Source organism: Sardina pilchardus, chromosome 15 (genome assembly GCF_963854185.1).
Source record: "Sardina pilchardus chromosome 15, fSarPil1.1, whole genome shotgun sequence".
Taxonomy (NCBI): Eukaryota; Metazoa; Chordata; class Actinopteri; order Clupeiformes; family Clupeidae; genus Sardina; species Sardina pilchardus.
In genome coordinates, this window is record NC_085008.1 from 841,033 (window position 1) to 848,182 (window position 7,150).

The 7,150-nt window shown below is 47.0% G+C and overlaps 1 protein-coding gene across 1 annotated transcript in view; it reads right to left on the bottom strand.

Moving 5' to 3' along the window:
* Nucleotides 1-6,221: 6,221 nt before the first annotated feature.
* The window catches only part of palm1a (paralemmin 1a), a gene marked incomplete at its 5' end in the record, with an annotated part of 37,349 nt that continues 36,420 nt past the window's right edge, over nt 6,222-7,150 (bottom strand). Inside the window, 1 exon segment of the mRNA XM_062555990.1 lies at nt 6,222-7,150. This exon segment is cut by the window's right edge and continues 818 nt beyond it.

The following is a 7,150-nucleotide window of genomic DNA, read 5'->3' on the forward strand; positions in this document are numbered from 1 at the left end:
ATTTATATGGATATAAAAGGCATGCGTGTTTACATTTACAAAAGGAGCACGCCAGCCCAGCGGCTGGCTGCAAGGCATTGGGTTGGTTGGGTTGGGTTGGGTTGGGTTGGGTTGGGTTGGGTTGGGTCGGGTTGGTTGGGTTGGGTTGGGTTGGGTCGTGTTGGTTGGGTTGGCTGGGCTGGGTTGGTTCGGTTGGGTTGGGTTGGGTTGGTTGGGTTGGTTGGTTTGGTTGGTTGGGCTGGGTTGGGTTGGTCGGGTGGACCGCGCTAGAACTGGAATGTTAGTGCTGACAACAGACAGCAGAGGGCGCCAGCACAGCACAGCACAGCACAGGCTCTGGGGAACTGCAGCACTCTGGGCAGGCGGGGGGGGCACGTGGACGCCAGAACAGGCCCAGAACAGGACCAGCACAGGACCAGCACAGGACCAGAACTGGACCAGAATAGGACCAGAATAGGACCAGCACAGGACCAGAATAGGACCAGCACAGGACCAGAATAGGACCAGAACAGGACCAGAACTGGAACAGAATAGGACCAGAAGTGCAGCAGAGTGAGTCGTGGCTGCAGCCCCCTCAGGAGCAGAAGGGAGCGGGATGATATGGGGAAGTCAACGAGATGGGGCTGAAGCACACACACACACACACACACACACACACACACACAGAATGAGAGAGAAAGAGATGTATTTACACGACTATTAGAAGCCATTTTAGCCAGAAGGCACACAGCACAACCTCTTGGGAATCCCGGACTGCCTCTTCAAGCAAAGGCTTGAAGCACACACACAAACACACACACACACACACACACACACACACACACACACACACACACAGACACACACACGCCTACAGAGACCAACAGACTAACACATCATGAGGCCCGAATGGCAGATGCTAAGAGACACCACTGGCCAGATAACACCCCATCTGGCCTCAACCCAGCTGCACACACACACACACACACACACTCTCCCAAACACTTTTAATGTACTGTGACTATACTTTGTCTTCTAACCCTTTGCTCATTTGTCTCTGGCAATTTCAGAGGATTACAGTCTTAGAGTGTGTTTGTGTGTGCGTGTGTGTGTGTGGAGACCATGCTGCATATGGGATCATATGAAAGCAGCTCCACTCATGGTCTCTACTGTAGAGTGTGTAGTGGGCAGCTCCAGTCAGGCTAGTGCACTATTGGATGTGTGTGTGTGTGTGTGTGTGTGTGTGTGTGTGTGTGTGTGTAGTGGGCAGCTCCAGTCAGGGTAGTGCACTATTGGATGTGTGTGTGTGTGTGTGTGTGTGTGTGTGTGTGTGTGTGTGTAGTAGGCAGCTCCAGTCAGGGTAGTGCACTATTGGATGTGTGTGTGTGTGTGTGTGTGTGTGTGTGTGTGTAGTAGGCAGCTCCAGTCAGGGTAGTGCACTATTGGATGTGTGTGTGTGTGTGTGTGTGTGTGTGTGTGTGTGTGTGTGTGTGTGTGTGTGTAGGCAGCTCCAGTCAGGCTAGTGCACTAGTGGATGTGTGTGTGTGTGTGTGTGTGTGTGTGTGTGTGTGTGTAGTAGGCAGCTCCAGTCAGGCTAGTGCACTATTGGATGTGTGTGTGTGTGTGTGTGTGTGTGTGTGTGTGTGTGTGTGTGTGTGTGTTTGTGTGTTTGTGTTTGTGTGTAGTAGGCAGCTCCAGTCAGGCTAGTGCACTATTGGATGTGTGTGTGTGTGTGTGTGTGTGTGTGTGTAGTAGGCAGCTCCAGTCAGGCTAGTGCACTATTGGATGTGTGTGTGTGTGTGTGTGTGTGTGTGTGTGTAGTAGGCAGCTCCAGTCAGGCTAGTGCACTATTGGATGTGTGTGTGTGTGTGTGTGTGTGTGTGTGTGTGTGTGTGTGTGTGTAGTAGGCAGCTCCAGTCAGGCTAGTGCACTATTGGATGCTGTGAAGCGGCATAAGATCGCTCGTTAGCAGTTAGCACCAGTGAAATGCACAAAGCAACATTCCGCCTACACACAAGGCTTTGTCACACAACATACATTCAAAAACACGTCTTTTGCTCTTTGTGTCGCCAACTCATCCAGCAGAAGTCCCGTCTATTTGAGCAACGCCAAACTCTTCGTCATCATCATCATCATCATGAACACAAAAATCTGCTTCAACCACAAGAAATACACTACGGAGAGAGAAAGAACACTGGCCAACGGAACGGAACAGCGGGCCAGTTCTGACCATAGCTGACCAATCACACGGCCCAAAGCTGGTTAGGATACTGAAGGTACTACAGAGGCAGCTACGCTAAGATATGCTAAGCTATGCTAAGCTGTGCTATGCTAAGCTAAGCTATGCTATGCTAAGCTACGCTACACTATGCTAAGCTATGCTATGTTATGCTAAGCTAAGCACATGTTGGTGTTGGCTATGCTAAGCTACGCTATGCTAAGCTAAGCGAGGCGCATGTTGGTGTTGGCTATGCTAAGCTAAGCTAAGCTTCGCCAAGCTAAGCGAGGCGCATGTTGACGTTGGTGTCAGTGCTGTCCTGCATGCATGGACTGTGAGCGCTTGCATAGGTCGAGAGGTCGAGAGGTCGAGGGTCGGCACAGCTGGCGTAGGGCTGAGCTGTGGTCAGCGCCCCTGTGGGAGTGGCCAACTGGAGTGGACTTGGCTCTGATCTGGTGCTGAGTTTTGGTCCACAGTCGGCCACTACCTCACAAGATAGAGAGAGAGAGAGAGAGAGAGAGAGAGAGAGAGAGAGAGAAAAAGAGAAGGCAGTGTTGAGATCTAAAGTATTTCTTCTTACTGAGACAAACACACGATGCACGAAAGAGGCGGCCGATTTCAACAGCAGTATTCAACGTCAGTTGGAATATGGATAACGAGGGGCTGTGATTGGTCATTATTGGAATATGGATAACGAGGGGCTGTGATTGGTCATTATTGGAATATGGATAACGAGGGGCTGTGATTGGTCATTATTGGAATATGGATAACGAGGGGCTGTGATTGGTCATTATTGGAATATGGATAACGAGGGGCTGTGATTGGTCATTATTGGAATATGGATAACGAGGGGCTGTGATTGGTCATTATTGGAAAATGGATAACGAGGGGTTGTGATTGGTCATTATTGGAATATGGATAACGAGGGGCTGTGATTGGATAACGAGGGGCTGTGATTATCCTCATGACACATGGTCAAGTCAGAGCTAAGAAAGAGAAAGTTGCGACACTCTTTGATGTTGTCGCCACACGATCAAAAGTTCCAAAAAACCTGTGCTGAATGGCTGAATCGCAGGAGGGTGGGATGTACAGTACTTCTGGATGCTGGAAGGTGTAATCCATTAACTCATTGACTACTGACCAAGAGATTGGCTGTAAATAGTTCCAAAAGTCCCATAACGAGGAAATAGCCTGGAAAAAGCGCTGCCATTTTTTCCTATGGAGGTCTATAGGAGTGTCGCCTCTCTGTTTTATCTACCGCTCTGGGTCAAGTGTAAAGGGCACCAGCGTTGGTCACAAAGCACTGGAACATTCTAACATTCCCATCAGCACAAGATCTCTAAAGCACTGGAACGTTCTAACATTCCCGACAGCACAAGATCTCTAAAGCACTGGAACATTCTAACATTCCCGTCAGCACAAGATCTCTAAAGCACTGGAACGTTTTAACATTCCCGTCAGCACAAGATCTCTAAAGCACTGGAACGTTTTAACATTCCCGTCAGATCTCTAAACACCTTCAGTAATAATGAATAATGGAAAAAGCAATAACCTAATTCCATTCCTATCACTGCCAGTCTGGGAACACATGAGTCGATCTAAACAAGTTCCACTAAGGAAGGTTTGTCCACCCTCATGATGACCCAACAGCATCCGTCCAGCCACCAGTGACCCTCCGACTACAGAGGACACGAGATGACCAGTAGGAACGACTACAGAGGACACGAGATGACTAGTAGGAGCGAGACGCACACACACACACACATGATGACCAGTAGAAATGACACCAGGCAGCACTAAACACACACACTCTCCGCTCTCTCAGTATCCTCAGTAATCACAGGTCTGACACCAGCAGGACACACGCGTGTGTGTGTGTGTGTGTGTGTGAGTGTGTGTGTGTGTCTAAGTATCGTCAGGTCTGACACCAGCAGAACGTGTGTGTCATGTTTGTCCTGTTTGCTGTTTGGTGTCTTTGTTTCATGGCTGGATGCCGCACCCATGATGTCACTGTGATACCAGGTGTTCCAGATGATGTCACTGTGATACCAGGTGTCTCAGATGAATCTGTCTGCACATGGGTGACCTTGAGTGCCCTCTACCAGAGGAGGGAAATAACCGACCAAAGCATTCTAACATCACTGAAGAACCAAATAGAACCCTAAGAGCTAAAGTGTGCCAGTTCAGACCTTCTGCTGTCAACATAGGGACTCCTATGGGCCCTTCTGACTCAACATAAGGACTCCTATGGGCCCTTCTGCTGTCAACATAGGGACTCCTATGGGCCCTTCTGACTCAACATAAGGACTCCTATGGGCCCTTCTGACTCAACATAAGGACTCCTATGGGCGCTTCTGACTCAACATAAGGACTTGTATGGGCCCTTCTGACTCAACATAAGGACTTGTATGGGCCCTTCTGACTCAACATAAGGACTTGTATGGGCCCTTCTGACTCAACTCAACTGGTGCACACACAAGCGTCTAATAATCCCTAACCCCACAGTGCCAGTGGGGGCATGAGTAACTGCACACTCAATATCTTTAAAACAGAGATGATGGCCACAGTAGCTTATCTACTGTTACCTCAATATCTTTAAAACAGAGATGATGGCCACAGTAGCTTATCTACTGTTACCTCAATATCTTTAAAACAGAGATGATGGCCACTGTAGTGTGTGTATTGTAGTAGTAGATGTGTGTGTATGTGTGTGTGTACTGTAGTAGTGAGTGTTGTAGGAGATGACGGTAGTGTGTATATTGTAGTGTGTGTATTGTAGTGTGTGTGTGTGTAGCAGTGTGTTGTAGGAGACGACAGTAGTGTGTATTGTAGTGTTTGTGTGTGTGTGTGTGTAGTAGTGTGTTGTATAGATGACAGTAGTGTGTATTGTAGTGTGTGTATTGTAGTGTGTGTGTGTGTGTGTGTGTGTGTAGTGGTGTGTGTTGTAGGAGATGACAGTAGTGTCTATATTATAGTGTGTGTATTGTAGTGTGTGTGTGTGTGTGTGTGTGGTAGTGTGTGTTGTAGGAGATGACAGTAGTGTGTATATTATAGTGTGTGAGTGTGTGTGTTGTAGTGTGTGTTGTAGGAGATGGCAGTAGTGTGTACATTGTAGTGTGTGTATTGTAGTGTGTATATTGTAGTGTGTGTGTGTGTAGTAGTGTGTGTTGTAGGAGATGACAGTAGTGTGTGTTGTAGCGTGTACATTGTAGTGTGTGTATTGTAGTGTGTATATTGTAGTGTGTGTGTGTGTAGTAGTGTGTGTTGTAGGAGATGACAGTAGTGTGTGTTGTAGTGTGTATATTGTAGTGTGTGTGTGTGTGTGTACTGCAGGAGAGTATGGCAGGGACCATCACATGGGCTTTACAAGGACACAGAGAGGAAAGGATGGAGACTGTTGTGTGTGTGTGTGTGTGTGTGTGTGTGTGTGTGTGTGTGTGTGTGTGTGTGTGTGTGTGTGTGTGTGTGTGTGTGTGCGCGTGTGTGTGTGTGTGTGTGTGTACGTCAGAGGGACTGACTGATGTAGAAGGCAGAAGAATGAAGTCAATGGATGAGATACTGTACGATATCAGCCACATCAGAGTGAGATGTGTCTCACTTTTAGCTACACACACACACTCACACACACTCACACACACACACACACACACACACACACACACACACACACACACACACACACGCGCGCGCTCATCTCTCTGCTGAAACCCTTTGATCTAAAGCTCTTTTAAAGATCAGCTGAAAGATTGATTCACGTTGTAGAAGCGTACAGCTCGCAACTTGCACTGTTTTTTATTGGTCTTCCTGGAACCCCCCCCCCCCCCCCCCCAAAAAAAAAAGAAAAGAAAAAAAGGGTTTGCTCACAGCTCCTATCATAAATATCACATTTAGCAAGAGTAACAATTCCACCCTACCCCCCCCCCCCCCACACACACACACACAACAACGCAGCAAGAGAGAACACACACTCTTCAGCAGAGACAACACACACTCGTCACCAGAGAGGACAAACACTCTTCAGCAGAGACAACAAACACTCTTCAGCAGAGAGAACACACACTCTTCAGCAGAGAGAACACACACTCTTCAGCAGAGAGAACACACACTCTTCAGCAGAGAGAACACACACTCGTCACCAGAGACAACACACACTCTTCAGCAGAGAGAACACACACTCGTCACCAGAGAGAACACACACTCTTCACCACACTGCTGCAGAAGGACGACACTCTCACAACACAAAACACTAACAGACTCCTTCCAAAAGAAAAAAAAACAAAACTCAAATAAATATATATTTCAAAATAAATGCGATCTATATATTATATAGCTATATAGAGATATTTATGTCCTTCAGTGGAGTAACGTAAGACTACAAAACTGCCTGTGTATAAGAGACGTTGTCTTTAAAAACCCACCAACGCTTCATTGGGGAACACAACATGATACCTAAGAAACCAGGGCGGTCACCTTGGTTACGGTCTCTCTCTTTAACCTTTGACCTCTCAATATCAGAGTAGAGACGCAGGAGAGTGGGCAGCGATGGCAGGGCTCAACAACAGAGTATTAGAAAAGGAAAATCAGAGAAAACAGACACAAGTTACAAAGCTGGGAAGCAGGAGCTGTCAGAAGGGTCAGACATGGAAAACAGAAAATAAAGTAATAAAGTAATAAAGTAATAAAGTAATAAAGTAGGGAACAACAGCTTTCTATCAAAAGGTACAGAACATTTATTATTTGATTTTCTTGTGTTGTTGTTGTGTTTCTGTTTGCTTGGTTGTTTGTGTTTGTTTGTTTGTTTGTTTGTTTGTGGCTGTTGTTTTTTTTTTATTTAATGAAAAGTCAGTGCCAAGTAGTGGCCTGAGGGGGCGGAGTCCCTCGTGATCACATGACCACACAGCTGATCACATGACCACACAGCTGATCACATGACCACACAGCTGATCACATGAC